This window comes from Solanum pennellii, chromosome 12 (assembly GCF_001406875.1).
Source record: "Solanum pennellii chromosome 12, SPENNV200".
Classification (NCBI taxonomy): Eukaryota; Viridiplantae; Streptophyta; class Magnoliopsida; order Solanales; family Solanaceae; genus Solanum; species Solanum pennellii.
Genome location: NC_028648.1, coordinates 16,622,866 through 16,642,348, shown reverse-complemented (window position 1 = coordinate 16,642,348; position 19,483 = coordinate 16,622,866). Strand labels below are relative to the sequence as shown.

General features: G+C 37.3%; 1 long non-coding RNA gene and 1 pseudogene across 2 annotated transcripts; one reads left to right on the top strand and one right to left on the bottom strand.

Moving 5' to 3' along the window:
- The first annotated feature begins 11,710 nt into the window (after positions 1-11,710).
- LOC107005604 lies at positions 11,711-15,120 on the top strand. The gene is made up of 4 exons (XR_001454907.2): positions 11,711-11,944; positions 12,048-12,068; positions 13,089-13,203; positions 14,863-15,120. It is a non-coding gene; the product is annotated as an uncharacterized LOC107005604 (long non-coding RNA).
- Positions 14,804-16,390, bottom strand: LOC107005603 (annotated as a pseudogene). Its single transcript, XR_001454906.2, has 2 exons — positions 15,166-16,390; positions 14,804-15,058 (listed from the first exon to the last, which is right to left on the bottom strand). The product of XR_001454906.2 is annotated as an uncharacterized LOC107005603 (transcript).
- Between the last annotated feature and the right edge of the window lie 3,093 nt (positions 16,391-19,483).

Sequence of the window (19,483 nt, the reverse complement as noted above, 5' to 3'; positions counted from 1 at the left end):
TTTTTAGCTTTACCAAGTCAAAGTTTAGCTGCTTTAATGTTAAGAATGAACAACTGTTCAGACTGGATCCATCGTCCACTAGGACGCAATTTATGACCTTCTCGCAACATACGATAGTGATGTGCAATGCCTTGTTGTGTGACCTCCCTTCAAAAGGCAACTCATCGTCGCAAAAACTAATTCGATGCCCTCGGATAACTTGGTTAATCATAGCGTCCACATTATTGTTGCTTGTGCCGACGGGCACATACGTGTCATCAAGAGCCTTCATCAATGCCTGCCTGTGCGATTGAGAACTCATCGGTAGGGCTCATATAGAAATCTGAGCTGGAGTCTTTTCCAAATACTTGACAATAGAATAATCTTTCGGTTGCATTCTTTTCCAGAATTCTTCTGCCTCACTCTCGCTTATTGGCCTTTTAGCTTGATCCTTCTTTTGACCTCAGAGATCAAGCTCCTCATCAGTATAACATATTCCGTATCGGGTCATACCTTGTGCAATGGCAGTTTCAATCAAAAATTTTGGCTTGATCAGATGGCACCAAGGCAACAACCTTTGCGGGTGTGAAAATAACAAACTCTTTTTTCTCTTTGACGCTTAAAGAAGCTACAACCTTTTCCAACTCGTCATGAACGATTGGAGTTATCACTTTCGTCCCACACTAATCTTCGTCTGTTTCTATTATACTGACGTTGTCACCTCCATGATCCGACAACGGATTGGTATTGGCATTAGGTGCAGCTGGTTGGAGAGAAACCACCTTTTCGTCAATTAAATCCTGAATCTTTTGCTTGAGGTTGACACAGTCTTCAGTATCATGACCAACACAGTTGGAATGATAAGCACACCTCTGATCTGGCCTATAGAATTTTGAATTGATATCCACAGGTTTGTGCGCCACTGGGTGTATATATCCGGCCGCGGCCAGTCGCTCGTACAACTTTGTTCAGCTTTCAGCGAGTGCAGTGAAGTTCCTTGAAGGCTTCTTCTCGAATTTGGGTCGAGGAGGATCATAACTGCCTTGTTGGGGAGAAGGCACCAGTTGATAACTTCTGGTATTTGTACGGGGAGCTTGGCTTCTGGGATATGGATTTGTTTGGTAATTTCGCGATTGAGCTTGGTAATTTGGAAGGGGATTTTTGGTATAGTGGAGCTTGGACTTGATAAGCAGGAGGGGGTGCTCGGTAACTCGACTGCACGTTAGCACAGTTGGGAGCAACACCCTGATAGGGAGATGGAATTTGGTAGGGTGGATGATGATTTTGGTAAATGGGAGATGGATATTGGTAATTCGGGAGGGGGGGGACTTTGGTATAGTAGAGCTTGGACGTTTGGATGAGTGGAGGTGGCATTCTGACAATTGGAGGATTATTGGGATGACTAGCTCGCGTGTAGAATGCTTGGTAGGAATTTTGGGAAGGCCGAGAACGACCTTGGGAATATGACGAGCTTCTGGGAGTTTTATCCCCCATATGAAACAACAACGATTTCTTCTTCTTTTTTTTATCTTTTCTTCTTCAACGTTCATGATGATCTGAATGATGCGGCAACACGGGCTATCTTTCCCATTTTCAACCCATCTTCGATAGTCTCACCAACTTTGACTATCTCGGCAAATTTATCTCCTACGAGAAACAAGATTCGATCATAATACTCGGGCTCTCACACCCACATGAACACTTCTACGATTTATTTTTCACACATTGTTGGTATCACCCTCGCCATTTCTTTTCTCCATCTATAGGCAAACTCCCTATATCTGTCGATTGATTTTTGCTTTATCTTTTCCAAATAGTATAGATTTGGAATAATTTCTACGTTGTAAGCGAATCGATCGATAAAATCTTTGGGAAATGCATTCCATTGCCTGGGTTCATGCGAGGTGAACCATTCAAGAGCTTCTCCACACAGGCTTCGACTAAAGAGCCGCATCAATAGAGCTTCATCCCTTCCAACTCCCACGAGCTAGTCGCAGTAGGCTCTCAGATGAGCCATAGGGTTTCCCACTGCTCTGAAAGTGTCAAACTTCGGGATCTTGAACCCTTCTGGAAGGTCTAAATTTGGATGAATACATAAGTCTTCATAACTAAGCCCGGCGATATCAGAGACGCATTGGAGCTCTTTCATGGCCTTCTTGATCTCTTCTTTTATGTCGACCTTTACCTCTTCGTTTGCCCTCCACTCCTTTTCCTGTTCCTCATAATGATTCAGCTCAGAGCTGTGCACATCATGCTCGGCAGGGACGGGAATTCGGAAAGTGGTTCTTTATGGTAAGGGTGGAGCTACAGAGGGACCTTGAACATTTTGAGAGGTTTGATAATTCTTTGTGTAAGTCTGCAGATTGGTATTCTGATTTAAGCGTTGGTGAGATGTTTGTGGATTAAAAGCATTTTGATTTGGATTTTGATTTTGGTTTTGCTGTGGTGGAGTGGTTTGAGGTTGGGTATTTTGAGGATGAGGGGTCATTTGGGGGTGGTTGTTTTGAGGAGGAGGCGGAGTATGATAGGATGCGGAAGCATATTGGGAATTTGGGGTAGTCAGATCTATAACTGATGGATTCTGAGCATGTGTATATGGTTGGTTCTGAGCCGGATCCATATTTGAGGAAGGGAAGTGGATCAGAGGTCTCCCATCAACACCGTTAGCGACAAAACCTTGCGGAGGTAGATCCTGTCTCCTTTGCATTTCTACCCTCATCTCTGCAATCTGCTGCATCAGTTGCAGAATCAACTCATTCTGCTCCGCTACGGTGGGTTGAGCCACCACAACATTAGTAAAACTCACTTCTTCATAACTATCCCCCATAATTGTCTTTCCTTTTCCTGAGCTTTGTCTAGGGAAGGAATCTGCGGAACTTTTGATCTGTTGAAATGGGGATGATCTGCTAGCTTTTGATCGACACAGATTAGTTTCAAAGTACTTGAGAAGGAAAACAACTCAAAGGAAGATTTGTCAGTGCAGATTCCGAATACAAAAATGCATAATATCACATAGAGAGCAGATAAACACATAAGTTTCTTTGTTTGAGGATATCTTCAACTCACGAGTAAGGATGGGAACATATTTTTTTAACAAGCAGGATTTTGATTGTTTTAGTTTTGACACTTCTCATAAAGGCTAGATCATGTTGAGCTAAGGTCTTCCTGCAACTGCTCTTTGATGTTCGTTGATCTAGCCTTCGTATCTTCTCGTAACATAAATGGGGAATGAAAATTTCTAAAGATAAGGGCCGGGCCTGGGAAGGCGCCTACGTATCTTACAAGGAGAATTCAGGCCCAACGTAGTTCGAGTACAAGATGAAACATTTTCATTCATTCGTTCATTACGATTACAATGAAATTGAAAGGCGACAATCGAGCTTTTAAAGATAAAATGATGACGACACGTTAGTCATTTTCCTTCTTGTTGCAGCATTAGTTTCCTCTTTTTAGACGGCCCAGGAATGGAGGTTTGTTGATGATTTCCTCGTCGTCGTCTTCCCCTGTCGCTCCAGGGTGAGCGTCATCGGAGCCACTATTAGCTCCTTGCTCATAGACAGGGTATTTTTCACACATTTTCTTAAGTTTGTCAATCATGTTGCTATGGAAGGCTTTGTTCTTCTTTCTCAATGCGACCATCCTTTCTCTCATGGAGGCGAATTCTTTCATTTACAATGTTAGCTCCTCATCAAGTGACATGCTTTTAGCTAACAGAGCGGCGGTCTCTGATTCTATCCTCGCCTCTTTCCCTGCTCTTTCTTGCACTTTCAACTGAAGCATGTCTAACTTCTATCGCAAGTCTTCTGTCTCCATCTCAACATCTTTCTTTCTCTTCATATGTGATGCCAGATCCTAATCCACCGTAACGGTTGCATCTTTGTAAATTGCGGTGGCCATGTTGACTCTGAGCCCTTCCTTCTTGGCTTCTTGAATTCCCCAAGTGATCCGTTTGATCTTTCTTTGTAGTTCTTCTCAAGTGAGTTCCATTGGATATTCTTACATTTTTCCATAGCAGTGATCTTTGCCTTTCCTGAGACGGTAGAGTAGTGTTTTAGGATTTGTGGTATAGGAGGAGGCCTTTTGAGCGAGAAACTTAAAACTTAGAAATTTTGGTTGGACATTTTGTAATAGTGACTTGTTTGTATATTTTGGGAATTTCTGGAATGGAGTGGATTTCTGATATCCTCATTCATAGCAACATAACACATAAACAGTTAAACACACATATCACGTCCTAACACGTACATAGTGACCCTTTTGTGCCAAGGGTAGGCCTAGCGCATTTGAATGATGTACGCGTGATTTGAACCAAATAAACAATTACCCTAAAATAAATTCCACAAGTGAATAATCATATTCACAGAGGGGAAAATAACGGATAAAGCATTAAAGACAAACCAACACAGGGGCCATTTAAAAATGCAATAAAGGCAGGAACACGCAGTGGCTAGAAAAACCCGCGCAGGGGCGAAATCAACTATGACGCTCCAGATGGTCCTGTTTCATCGCTGTCCCCCTGAGTCTTGTATTGCTGAAACATATATCGTAGCATCAGCAAGAATCCTTCACCCAGGCGTCCTTTGTCTTCTAAGCTTTCGTATCACATCCTTTTGATTTTCTCCTTGACCCAGGTATCGAAATTATCATAACCACGCCTTAGTCTTTCCATCTCTTGAGTCACCTTCTCAAGAGTATCTTGGTACTCTACAAATTAGTGTACGCCTCTTGGGACTCTTTATTTACCTCTTGTAGCTTGGCCACTGCTTTGGCTTCTCTGTCCGTTACGCTGCAAAAGCCGCACGGGATTTGGGAGGAGATGCTTTGTATGTCCTTCTTCAGCCATTTTTTATAACCCTTGTCATATCCAGCATTGAATCGGTCAGGGGCGATGGTGTCTTTATCCATATGCTAAGCAATTTTCCATTCTCTGAACATTTCAGACGCGTCGTGCACTTTATCATCTCCAATATCGTATGCATAAGCGACATATTATGCCTCTTTGGGTACAGTCTGTCTCCTCCTAAACTTTCACAAGACTCGAATGGGTGCATAAGGGCGAATTCCCAGAATACCTAGTAGAGGAAGCACAATATGTCTGCGGCTCTCCACAAGGACTTCTTTGGAGATGAAACGGTCAAGCATCCATTGGAGATCTTCTTCTCTCAATTCGGAGAAAATCTGAGCCCATCTCCCCCTTGTTCTCCGATTATCCATATTCGCCTAGTGCAACATCTCATTCAAATCTCTAAGGGTGTTCTTGTTGTCAAGACTATGTAGCTCCCGAGTCCCAGCATCCTGCACTAAATGGATGAGGATCCATCATTGAAGGAGCAAGTGTATCCTTGGAAGTATCGATGCCCCTCTTTGCATTTTCCCAGGGCTCGATACATATCGGACAGGATGACCGGAGCTATAGGATAGTACTTTGTTGTCCCTTGGTTCTCATACCCTTTGAACAAAGTATGCACGAGTGTTATAACTCGAGTATTAATACTCAGACTTGGACCATGTGGAAACACCATCGTTCCTAATAACGCTACAACATATGCTAATGGATGAATTTCATTCCATTCTCTGTAGGAGATCTTAAACTCTCGGTTGTAAGTGGCGTAGAATCTTGCATGTCCGAATCGGATGTAAAGATCTCTGAATGCTACATGAGATTCTTGGCACCATTAGGCAAAGTCTTTCCCCAACCCGAACCATTCAGCAATATTTTCTATAGAAGGCTTATTAGGGATAAATATGTCTTCTTGTTTTTTTGCTTTCCTTTCTATCACAGTGCCTACGGTGTCTATGCAGTTTCAGATTTCTTCTAAAGTTGGGGTAATTTCAGCTGTTCCAAATCGGAACACCATTCTTTGGCTATCCCAATATCCTGTGAGGACCTCAACCAGTTCTAGCCAACCGTTCATGTTGATCAATTCTGTCAATGCACCCACGTATTTGTTAAGAGTTCTTCTATGATCCCCGTTGAGATTATTATTCCACATTGTTAGTTGAGGTGGTGCTGCTATGACCATATCAAACTTTGGGAAACGGTCCATATCTACAAAACAGAAGCTAGTTAGTTTTACCCACCCCAAATTGGTTTCACACGTACATCATTCAAATGTCACATAAAATGATGTATCGTGAGGTCGAAGACCTTAGACACGGTTTTGGCGGTTTTCTACTAAACGGACTTAATACACCTTGGGTATTAAGCTGTCTTAGGCTAATGCTTAATTTTGATTTTGGTTTCACTCTAGCTTAGGCTTACTAGAATAGTTTTCAAGTTGACGGTAACCCGAGTTGGACAAACATTGGGGTGAAGCTAACAAACAACGTCGGATGACCGCATTCCAACTATTTGTTTGATACTTCCAAATGAATTTTGTGTATTCTGAAGAAAGTCGTGGAAAGCCACATAACTTTCGTTTTTTTAATGCATACTACTTGCCAATTGGCAGAAAGATGCCATGAAATGCAACAATTCCAAAATTAAGGTAAAGTAAACAAGTAAGCAATTATTAAAAATAGCCAAATAAAGTTAATTTTAAGGTTAGAATCCTCCAAATTCCCCAGCAGAGTCGTCATTTCTGTTTTAATAGAAAATAGGAAAAATATTTATATTTTATAAGTTTTCAAAATTTTTAGAGTCGCCAATTGATTTTTGAGAAAAATCAAGAAAACCTTTATATTCAAAAGACTTAACAGGAAAGCCATTTGAAAATACTTTAAGGTGGGGATCGGGGATTCTTATTAGTGTCTTAGGAAGGTTTTGAAAGCACCTAAGACGTCCACTTACTTGCGGTTATCCGACAACTAACTTATTTGGCTAAAAATGATCTAACTTAAATGTGATAAAAATATTTCTTAGAATTGCTTGAAAATAAATGCTAAAATCATTTAAGATTGTTTGAAAGTGAAATAATAATTAACTATCTAAGTAACTTTAATTTCGTAAAAATTTTAGAGCTATGTACTCGATTTGATTGAGTCGTTAAAACCGAAGTGGAATTTTGCGAGGATCGGGATTCGTTAACCCTAAAACTAATCGACAATCAAATTACAAATAATTAGAAGAATATAAAGAGAGACATAGAGAGAGAGAGGGAGAGATAGATAAAGAGAGAGAGTGTTGGGTCCAAATTCGGGTTTTCTGTACGCCTGGACCGGTATTTGGACCCATTTCGCGTTTGAGCCTTAGACCCATTATACCTATCCTAAACTAGCAAAATAATAGTAATACAACAGACAAGGGCTTAGGCCCAAATCTAACAAAATACAGCATAAAGATAACGAAAATAAAATAATAAATAAGAAAATCGACTATTTGGCCCTATTTCTTCAACTTCTTGATTTGCGCGCATTTTTCAAGTTCGAGACTTGTTTTCCTTTTCTACGGATTGACTCGAAAGGAAGAAATTAAGCCTTTACAGCTTTCTCGAAAGGCAAGGGAAGGGTTGAAATCCATGGCGAACTCGAACAAATTTACATGCCAAGCATAAATAAAAGCAGATTAGTACGGGAATAGGAAAAACTCTAATACACCTCTATGAAATAAAATTAACAGCATTAGAGCGACCAATAACTTAGCATGACATATCATGGTAAAGTTATAATGGACATAAATCTATCAACTTTAGATGATTTTAACAATTACTCTGGCTACCGTTAGAAGAATGGGCAAAGCTATTTTGAGCGACATTCCTAAATTGTATTAACAACGTAATATTGTAGGCAAATACGACATATAAGTTATGAAGATTTCATTTCAGATTTTGAGATTCAATAAAAGGGCAGCAAGGCTAGCAAATATTTCAACAATTTTCAATACAAATTTCACATACTAATGCTTGCACTTAAAACGTGAAAGCAATGCATTATTTGAATACAAGCTAATTGACGCGAGCTTTTATCAAATTCTGATTTAAAGAAATCACATTCCATCCCAAAATAATCATGTTTCTCTGCAAATAAAGGGGGTTATCAAATAACCTTTAAGAGGCCGTGAACAAAATCAGCATCCGAAACACGGTTTTTACATAGTGAAGCAACTAACATAGATAATAACATCACCTAGGCATAGAGAAAACATTAGCGGAAATCGGTAAGACGTATAGAGATGCAGAAAAATCAGAATGAGGGTATCTGTTAAAGAAACTTTCCGCTATGGTAGGAATCTGTACCCACATCGATATGGATAAAAGCTAACTAAAATGTGTCCAAAAAAAAAAAGAAAGCGAAGGCAACGAGATTCAACACTAAATCAAAACAAGGACATGTGCACAGATACAGAAGATCAAAAAAATAAAATGGAGGAAAAATGGACTTAAGAAGAGTATAAATAGTTTTAAAAAAAAAAACAGAATGCAATCGTGAAAAAAAAAGAACTTGGAAAATACAAAAGGAAAATAACGATTTTTAAGGCTAGAGAAAACAATTTTAAGACATACACCATCAAACTTTCATATTTCACCCATATTCCCAAATAAACGACTCTATAAGAACGACACGGTAACACTCGAAATCCGTCATAAACCAAACTCAACAATAGAGGTAGCATTTGATCCTTATAGAGCAAAATTAACAGAAACTCATATTCTGCTCAATCCCCCATAGACGTTTGAAGACCAATAACTCACATGGGAATAAAAAAAATATAATTCATGCTTCCATCTAACAAATTACTCTATCCAAAACCAAACGCTATTTCATTAATCATCATTTAGTCACAGGAGAAAGACAAGGAGAGAAAGAAGAAAACAAATCAACCGAATGTCTCAAATTTACGGAACAAGAAGCAATCGATAAGACGAGTTTTGGGGCAACAAATGGGGTTCAAGCGAGCTGGAATAGGCAGCGACTTCCACGCCACAAAACATGAACACAAACTACCGACGCGAAAAGTGAACCAAAATTACGAGTCGACCTTGAACTCTAGGCTTGTTTTTTAAATCGATACTAAAAGATCTTTTTCAACTTTTATCTGAACTTTGAATATCTTTCACTCTTTTTTTTCTAATCCTCTTTTGTTCTTCTCTACTGACCTGAGGAAACTTTCAAAAAAAAATTCTTCTTTTTAATCAACCAAAAAAAATCCTCGACCAAAAAAAAACCCCGTTTCAAATGGCAAAAGAGAATATATATTGGGACAAATTAGGGTTAGGAAAATGGTGGGGGGGATAGGGGTCCAATTTCCATTTCGAAAAATCCAAAACTCCCCAAAAATCTTTCATAAAACGGGTGAACAAACTTTTCTAAGGCTCCTGACCCATTCCAAAAGGGGAAAGAGGATAATCGACGATCGGAATTTATCCCATCGTCCTTGACGAGCGACATGGCTCAATCTCGAGCCTTCATGGGATAATTTGGCATGCTTGCCTGGTTGCCGGAGTTGTACGAGTGTAGAGAGATTCGGCTAAAGTTGAACCATACGGAAAAGGAGAAAGATACATTTAGGATTTCCCTTCTGTTACACTCTCTCTTGTTCCTCACGCGTCTCGTGAAGAGAGGAAAAACGAGAGCACTACTGCTGCATGCGTCCAACGTGAAGAGGGGCACCGGATTCGATGCGTTGAATTTTAATGCGTTTTGTTGCTAGTACGCTCTGATTTTTCTCTTTTGGGGAAGAAGACAACGATTTTGGGCCGGGTTAAAGGTAAAGACGTGGGCTGGAATATTGGGCTGGTTGAATTGGACAAATGAATTGATTTAAAACGACCTGCAAGATGATTTAAGGAATCAAAAAGGGAATTGGGCGTAAAACTAAAGTGTTTGAAGTCGTGGGCTGGCTCGGGTCAGGTCTTGGAGGAGAATTGGGTTAAGGGAATAAAAGAGTTGGGTTGGGAAATGAATTGGAATTAAATAGGAGATGGACTACTAAAAAATAATAGGCCCAAAATGGTTTTGTCTAAATGGATTAAATATTTGGTAACTAGATGAAATTAACTAAAATAAATTAATTAAATAAGCTTCTTAATTTTTAACGAAATAAAATAATCAACGTAATTATAAAATAAATCAACACATGTAAACTAATTTAGCAAAGTATTATACCCAAAATAAAAATCCTTTCGAAATGATTTTAGAATAAAAATAAAATATATGAGTTATATATATAATTACGTCATACATGTATANACTATTTTGTTGATCCCTTAAAATTGTATTGATTTTTTTTTGTATGACATGTATATGATCGCACTTGGAAAGGGATTTTTTCCCTTTAAGCCTTTTTCCTCTTTCCTTCCTATTTGATCCTTCTAAATATATTTTGGGTGAGTTATGACTATTTTTAGCAAGCATACTTTGAAGAATATGAAACGAAACCTACTATTAAAAATTAATAACTTACGCTACAATTTTTATTTTTATTAAAATGGATTTGTTATCCCTTTTGTCCCAAGTCATTGCTTAGTATATGAGTTATCAAAGTTAGTAATTTTTAATTTTTTTATGTTCGTGAATATCTTTTTGACATGATATTACAATCACCCATTTTTATCTACTTATTCATTTATGATGAGACAAGTATGTATGTATGCATATGTATGTATGTATGTATATATATATATATATATATATATATATTTATATGTATTTGAAATTTTATAAGATTAATTATTTTGAATCGTATGAAAATTAGGAAGCTCGATATGATTAATTTATGTTGGGGAGTGTCAAAATTGGGTGTCAACAACCCTCGAAATGGTACATCCTCTTATCACATAACTCTTATTACAACCTTGTCTTAGATACAATGCAAATGACATGCTCAAATGAAAATGAGGAGATTACCATTTTGATAACAAAGCACAATTTACAACAAGAAATACAACAGCAACAAAGAAGAAACAGGTCTACAAATCATTCTCAACATCATACAAGGAAATACACGAATTTCATACGCTTAACAAGGGTTTAGAAATTCACTTGCGTTATCCAATCGAATAATCACTCCGGGACTTGAGTCTTCCCTTTTCGTTGAGCTTCCTAATCGATGGAATCTATTCAATTATACATTCACAACAAGGTTTTGGAACTAACAACACCCACATTATTATCTGTTTAACCTTGACCTACAAATTCACCCAAATTTAGAATCAAGTTCGTAAATCTTAATGCCAACTAACATTTCAACTATCATATTTTCAAGCTTCAAGTCTAGGATTGCATCCCAATTTTTTCAATATCATAATTCAAATGGTACCCACAAAATACTATTCCTCTAATATTTAAATGTACATACAAATATATCAAAACTTGAACCATAATATAACCAAAACTTAGAGAATCACACCCGAATGAATATACAGTGACGTTTGCAGAATTATGTTTTGATTTTCCTCTTTTCTACAAACCAATGATTGGCTCATTATGGACAATCATTGGCCATAATTATTATTTTTTTCAAATTTTTGCATTAAATTTAGTGACAAAGTTTTTTATTTATTTATTCTACTTTTCTTTTACCCAGATTCCACGTTGAATGACCACAAATTTCCTCTCCTTTTCCTTTCTTTCTATTTTTTTTGTACTTTGTCAAATCACCCAACCAATATTTTATAATTTGAATCTTTACTAATTTATCTATTACTGCCAAGTCACTGATCCATTAATGACCATCAATAACAATAAATTTAGGCACACAAATCGATAATGTTCAACACTTCTAAAGAGGCAATTCATTATTCTTAATATATATATATATATATATATATATATATATATATATCCCCTTATTTAGAAGGGAGAGTTTGGAAAGGACGAACATGGCTATAAAAGTTGTACCGTGCAATTCCATGAAGCACACAAATAAGGACATCTTGTAATTTCAAGGCATAAATTGCTTTTTCTTTCATGAAGCCACGTGTTGTTACTTGGTGCAGCTTTCTTCCCAATATTTAACTCATTCCCACCTTCTCCAATTCATTCCAACCTATTCTTTATGAAGTTGTCGAATGAAGTCCTTGAAATGGTAAAGAAACTACTATTAAATGTTCTTAATTTGTTGGGTGTTTCTTTATTTACAGGGAATCAATAAATCTGGTCTTTGACATTGTTGAAATTACCTAATGCAGGAAAGAGCAAATATAGTTCAGGTAACAATCTTTTTGAACTTAAATTTAAACACCTTATTGCTTTGTTTGTGTGATTACTTCAATAATGTATGTGTGACTATTGCTTTGTTTCAACTTATTTTTTGGGTGCATGTTTTATTGTGTGTTATTTTCTCTTCTTCCTTTGTTTTACTCATTTCATTATGATGGGATTGCAATAGCAGACTTTGATTTTCTTCTTATTTTGAATATTTTGGTCCATAAAGATTTATAATTTGCTAAATCGAATTAATTTTATTAGAAACTCATTGATTTGACGATTACTATGTTTTGGTCCAAATATGGATACTTGAAGTTCATGATATTGATTGTCTCGATTATATACTTATGTGAATGTGATAGACAAGAATAACAAATTGGTTATCTCGATTCTCTGCTCCAATGAAATGTGATATACATTAATAACAAAATTGGTTATCTCATTCTACTATGTCCGATTCTCCGCTCCAATTTTCCCTCATTCATCAGTGTTATACAGTTCTCAATTTATTTTGGGGTAAATTTTACTATTATTCAGTACTTCTATTTCTTTTCCAATTCTCCGCACCAATTTACTGTACTATATTGCACCCTTGGTTTTACTTTACTTTGTCTCTAGAGTATGTACACAAAGCTAAAATCCTTCGACTTTTTGCTCGCTATCATGTTTGCTCTGATTTGTTCTTCTGAGTTCCTTCTTGCTGGTCACTTAATTCTTTGTGACTAAACATTAAAGTAAAGACAATTTCGTATGTGTACCTTAGTTTCCTTCTCTTTTGATATAGTTTCTCGCTAAGATTTCTACATGCGCCTTACTAACTGTTTGGTTTGCACATGCATTATTTTTCTTTGATGAAGTCAACATCTACAGTCAATAATAAGTGCAAAAGTTAGATTTTCTTACAAAATCTTTATATCAAGTGGATTATGCATCTAAGTTGTTTGATAATATGCCTCAGTTAACTTATTTAAGTTTCCTGTTATTGTTTTTCTTTTTGGATTGCATCATGATTTTTGTATCAGGACTAAAGGCATATATGAGAGCATGTCAATTTATCTTATCTTGGTGGTTTTGGTTCTATTGCTCAAGATGTGGGCCACTTTGTAGTCAATTATCGTCTTGCACAAAACACGTAAGGTATTAGTATTAATTATTTTCTTATGGATATTCTTTTTGGTTTACTTTTGATCAACTATGTGGTTTTGAGTATTACATATATATTCATTGATATTCACTTTTCATGTTTTGGCGTTTGGTTTTTTGTTCCACTATTTCTTTGAATAAACAAGTAGCAAGATTATCATGTTTAATTGTATATTTAATAGCTGAACACAATGTTATTACTAACATAAAAAGAAGCTTTGATAAAGTAGACAAGATATGTTTTTTCAGATTTTGTGACGAGTAGAGTTTAATAGTACTTTAGAAAAGGAAAAATACTTAATGTGTTATTCTATGAAAAATATGGGTTTAGTCTTCAAATATGTTTTCACCCCTAAGTTAGTACCAACACTTTCTCTTATGTGCATTCATGTAGTTCTCGCACCTTATTGACTAATGAGGGTACTATCATCTTATCATCTATATCTTTGTTCTTAATCTTGTCACTTTTTTCATAGTATGTTCACACACTCATCATGTATGTATCCTCATCGATTTCTACTAACTTCATCTTCTTAAAGTGTGAGTTTCTTGATTGACCAATACTCAGTCTCGAACAATATAGTCAGTCTGGCGACCACTAGATCTATAGAGCTTACCTTTAAGTCTCGATAAACTTTCTTAACACACAACATCAAATACGAATCTCCATTTCATCCACCCCACTTCAATATGATGTACGCCGTCTTCATTGATCTCCTCATTTTCTTGAATAGTAAAAGCTAGATACTTTAAACTTCCACTCTTGAGAACATCTAATGTATCAATCATCTCTTTCCATTTATCTCTTGTGATGCGATACTGACCCTGCACTCCATGTACTCTATTTTAATCATGTTCAACCTCAAGAATTTTAAATTTCAGAATCTATCTCCAATCTCCAATTTATATATCTTTAACTCTATTGCATGCGTTGTTTACACAAGATGATTTGTTATTTAACTCTGAATGTACATAGTCAAAGAATTCCTTTAACCCTCTCTAAAATATTTTTCACATAGTTTTTGTTATGGACATAATCTGATTCGTACACGGGAAAATACAGTTCCATAAATATTTATTCTCCCATTGTTTACATTATATCAAATACTTTCCTTTAGCTAATTTTTATCATCATCGCTATTGTAGCTCGTAGAATAAATCTAAGATTTTAAAAATATACGGGCATTGGTTAAAAGAAAAAGGAGATCAGCAATAGTGTTTCAACTTCCAATTGCCTTACTTGTTATCTTTTTATCCTAGCCTTAGAAGTTGGTCTATGTTCTTGCTTGCTTAGTTCATTGATTGAAACAATTACAAATACCCTTGGATAACTTGAAAATGGTTCACTTACTGCCTTTTTTGCCGTTCATGGGGTTACTTGGGTGATCACAACAGTAGAGAAAAGAGAAGTCTCGTGCATCAGCTTTATTACTACCTAAGATGCTAATTACTGGTTCTTCCTAATTGCTTGTGAAGCTTTTACAATCTTTGTTCTTCCTATTCGAATAAATGATGTACTTTCAAGTCAAGCAGTTATAGAGGTAGAGTCTATGGTATGCACCATTATTTAAGGGTTAGTCATCAATCATAAAAGTATGAGAAAAGAGAAGTCCTGTGCATCAGTTTTATTACTAACTATATGCTAAATTACAGGTTCTTCCTAATTACTTGCTAAGCTTCTACCAACTCTTCTGCAAATATTTCAACGAAAGATAATGTACTTTCAAGTCAAACAGTTATAGAAGCCGTGGCTACAGTATGCACCATTGGTTGCGTTTGTGTTTCATCATTCTCATCCTCCTCATCTTCTATTTTCCAGAGGAAATTAGCATAAGCAACATGTATGTGACTGTTAACACATCAAACAATATAAAACAGTAAGTTTTGTAAAGTAGATAACATGTTCATGAATTTCAAAAAGACTTGAGTGTTCTTGGTGGTGGGTGAGAAGAAGACCTGTCACTGGAGGCTGTTTGGACTGCTCTTTCGAAATAGCTCGTGGCTCTATCTGTATCGCGGTGAAGCTCCCATATAAGCTTAGCATATTGTGAAAGAATTTCACCATCACATGGATCTGCTAAGATAGCTCTTGAATAGTATTCCTCTGCCCCTTTAAGGTCTTTCTTTATCTGCTCCAACACGAAAGAAAAGCAAAATTAGCTATTGTCAATGAATGAATAAGCAAAATAAGAGAAGGGATAAAAGCAAAGACTCACTTGATATAAAAGGTTGGCATAATTCCTCAAGAATAATGAATTGCCAGGATTCTCTTCTATCATTTTCTTGTAATGCTCTTCTATATGAAGTCCCTGGCTGTCACCACCATCCCTATCGAACGCTATTGGGCGATAAACACCGCCTCCTCCACCTCCTATGCCACAGCCACCATCATCAAAGCAACCAATATCAGCAACCCCAAGTCCTCGTGCTAGGAACATCTCTTCTCTGCCTTCAACTATTTCTATCTTCGAATTTCGACTCACATGAGTCATTTCCTCTTTTACAGCATTCATTCCCAAACTGTTCTGTCCACTTATGCAATCAAAGTCATCGCTGTCATCGTCCTCCGAATGAAGCTCCCTTGAATTGTGAATGGAGAAAGATGGAATGGTTTCCAAGAATGATTTTGGTGGTTTACGCGAAAGCATCTTGGTTGGTTTAGAGAGGGTAAATTCATCAACTACTTCATCAGTTTAAACTTTTACTAATCCTTCCAAGTTCCCTTCAGATTGAGCTCTTCTAAAACCATGAGATGGGAATTTGTTGCCATTGCTGATCTCAGAAAATGGAGAGATTGGAGACTTACAAGGGTATAAACTTCTATTAAAATTCTGATATCCACAATGGCTACATGAGAGTTTGCTATAACTATGGTGAATGGAATTGGGTGTGTGATATGGGGTTAAATCATACTAATGATGATGGTGATTACTGTTGGGACTCTCTGAGTGTAAAGATCCAAGAAGTGGTGTTGAAGAACTCCTTAGCAGCATTTTCTTGATTCAAGAGACAACAAGATTCAAACTTTCTGTCACAATAACAAGGTTAAAAAGATTTAGCAGCATTTTCTTGATTCAAAAGACAAAAAGATTCAAACTTTATGATATTATAACAAAGTTAAAAAGATTCAGTAGCATCTTCTTGATTTTCTTGATTCAAGATACAAAACTCCCTATGCTATAGTTTTGGGAATGATGAAGAAGATCAGCAACTAAAAATGAACAGCAGCATCCTCTGCATATGATATGATAAACAATCACATGTTGATCTCATATGTCAAAAAAATATATTTTGATTTTATTACCTTAGTTAATATGGATCATCTTGATGTCCAATATCAGTTGTACATATATTTTGGATATCTCTAATAGTATATAACATATCACATTATCCATCTTCTACGACAACTATCATCAATGATTTATTAATACTGATATTTTGACTATTGGGCCCGTGCTTGCCACAGGCCTCCCCCATCTAGTATATATATATATGCAACCATCATCCTAAACAAACAAAGATTCAAGTTTTGCTTATGGTTGGTAACCTGGAATTGACCGATGTTGCTTTCGTATTCTTCTTTTCTTCTGTGTTCTCCGACACTTTTATTTTTCTAATTTAATTGTTTGTTAAAACTGACAAATGCACTAACTTATTTTTATCACATGGTCCAAGGGGTAACAGGGTTTTAAATAAATTATCACTCTAACCCATTAGGCATTAACTAAAATTAGCTATTTAATAATTAACCAACAATTACTTAACTCTAGTTAAATAAAATAATCAATAATTCCAAGAATGACCTTCCGGGTCATTACATTATCCACCACTAAAAATCATGTTCTTCCTTGAACATGACGTGAAAGAAAGTACTGAAAGATTCAAAAAGCTAAGGATATCTGGCACGCATGTCAGACTCTGTCTCCCAAGTTGCCTCTCCCACTGATCGTTGCTTCCACTGCACCTTAACTGAAGCAATCTCCTTGGTCCTAAGCCTCTAAACCTACCTATCCGATATTGCTATGGGCTCCTCCTCAAATGTCAAGTTTGGACCTAGCTCCACATAATCAAGTGAAATCACATGAGATTTATCCAAAATATACTTCCTAATAATATAGACATGGAAAACAGGATGAACTGTTGATAAACCAGGTGAAAGGCCAACTTATAGGCCACCTCTCCCGCCTGGCTCAAAATCTAGGTCCAACGAATCTAGGACTAAGCTTTCCCTTCTTTTCGAACCTCACCACACCCTCCATGGGTGACACTCGGAGCTAAACATGATCACCCTCCATAAACACTAAGGCTCTAACTCTCCGGTTTGCATAACTCTTCTGTCGACTCTGATCAGTCAACAATCTATATTGAATGATACGGACTTGCTCCATAGCATCTCTAAGCAAGTGTGTATCCAAAGAGTCCATCTCCGCTGAATAAAACCAACCAATCGGAGACCTACACCGTCTGCCATTCAATACCTAAAATGGGGCCATGTGGATACTAGAGTGATAACTGTTATTGTAGGCAAAATTTGCTAAGGGTAAATGTCGATCCCATCTAGAATCGAAATCGATCACACAAGCTCGAAGCATGTCTTCCAACACCTGAATCATCCGTTCGGACTGACTATCTGTCTGGGGGTGGAAAGCGGTACTCATATCTAATTGAGTACCCAGACCATGTTGTAATGACTTCAAGAAGTGGGAAGTGAATAATGAACCTCGATATGATATAATAGAAATCAGAACTCCATGTAGTTGCACAATCTGACTGATATATAGAAAGACTAACTTCTCTGCCGTATACTTCACCCAAACCGGAATGAAGTGGTTAGACTTGATCATCCGGTAAACAACAACCCAAATGGAGTCATGACCACCCACTGTGGTAGGAAAAACCACAAAAAAGTCCATAGTAATCCTCTCCTACTTCCAAGTAGGAATAGGCATCCTCTGAGATATACTCTTGCGCCGCTGGTGCTCATACTTGACCTGCTGACAAGTCAAACACCTTGAAACAAAGTTTGAAATATCTCTCTTCATCCCACACCACCAATAATACTGACTCAGATCATGATACAACTTCTCCTCTCCTAGATTGATGGAATATCGAGAATAATGAGTCTCCTCAAGAATCAGTCTAATTAACTCACCTATCTTGGGCACACAAATCATACCTCCGATCCTCAAGACACCATCAGAATAAAGGACAGCCTCCTTCGCTTCCCCTCTCAATACTTTGTCTCGAATGAGACATAATTTCTCATCATCAAACTGGTGCAGACGGATCTGTTCGACTAAAGAAGATCGAGCCTCAATAAAAGCAATCATCCAATCATTCTCCTCTGAAATCTGCAATCGGACAATACTGTTAGCTATCATCTGAATATCTTTAGCTAATGGTCTCTCTTCAATACTAGGCGATGCAAGACTCCCCATGCTAGGATTCTTCCTACTCAAAGCGTCGGCCAAAACATTGGCCTTCCCTGGATGATACAGAATGGTCACATCATAGTCCTTCAGCAGCTCAAGCCATCTCCGTTGCCTCAAGTTCAAATCCTTCTGACTAAAGATATACTAAAGAGTCCGATGATCAGTGAACATCTCACAATACACCCCATACAAATAAATGACGCTATAACTTACGTACAAATACCACAGCCGCCAACTCTATATCCTGAGTAGGGTAGTTCTTCTCATTGAACTTCAACTGCCTAGAAGCATAAGCAATCACTTTCCCCTTCTGCATCAACATACCACCCAATCCAACCCCTGAAGCATGACAATACACAGTAAAGTCTACACCCTCCTCATGTAGAGTCAACACAGGAGCCGAAGTCAACAAAGTCTTGAGCTTTTTAAAGCTCTACTCACAATCATCAGACCACTGAAAACCCACAATCTGTCGAGGCAATCTAGTCAATGGAGCTGTAATAGTAGAGAAAATCTGAACAAATTATCGATAATAGCCTTCCAATCCTACAAAGCTCTTAATCTTAGTAGGTGAAGTAGGTCGCGTCCAGCCTCTAACTGCCTCAATCTTGGCCGGATCTACTCTAATACCCTCCTTGGACACCACGTGTCCTAATAATGCCACAAAAGTAAGCCTGATTTCACACTTTGAGAACTTGGCATACAACTTCTCTTCTCTCAACCTCTATACTACGATCCTCAAGTGTCGGACACTGTCCTCCTCAGTCTTGGAGTAAACCAAGATGTCATCGATGAAAAAAATCATAAAAGAATCAATGTATTGTCAAAACACCCCATTCATC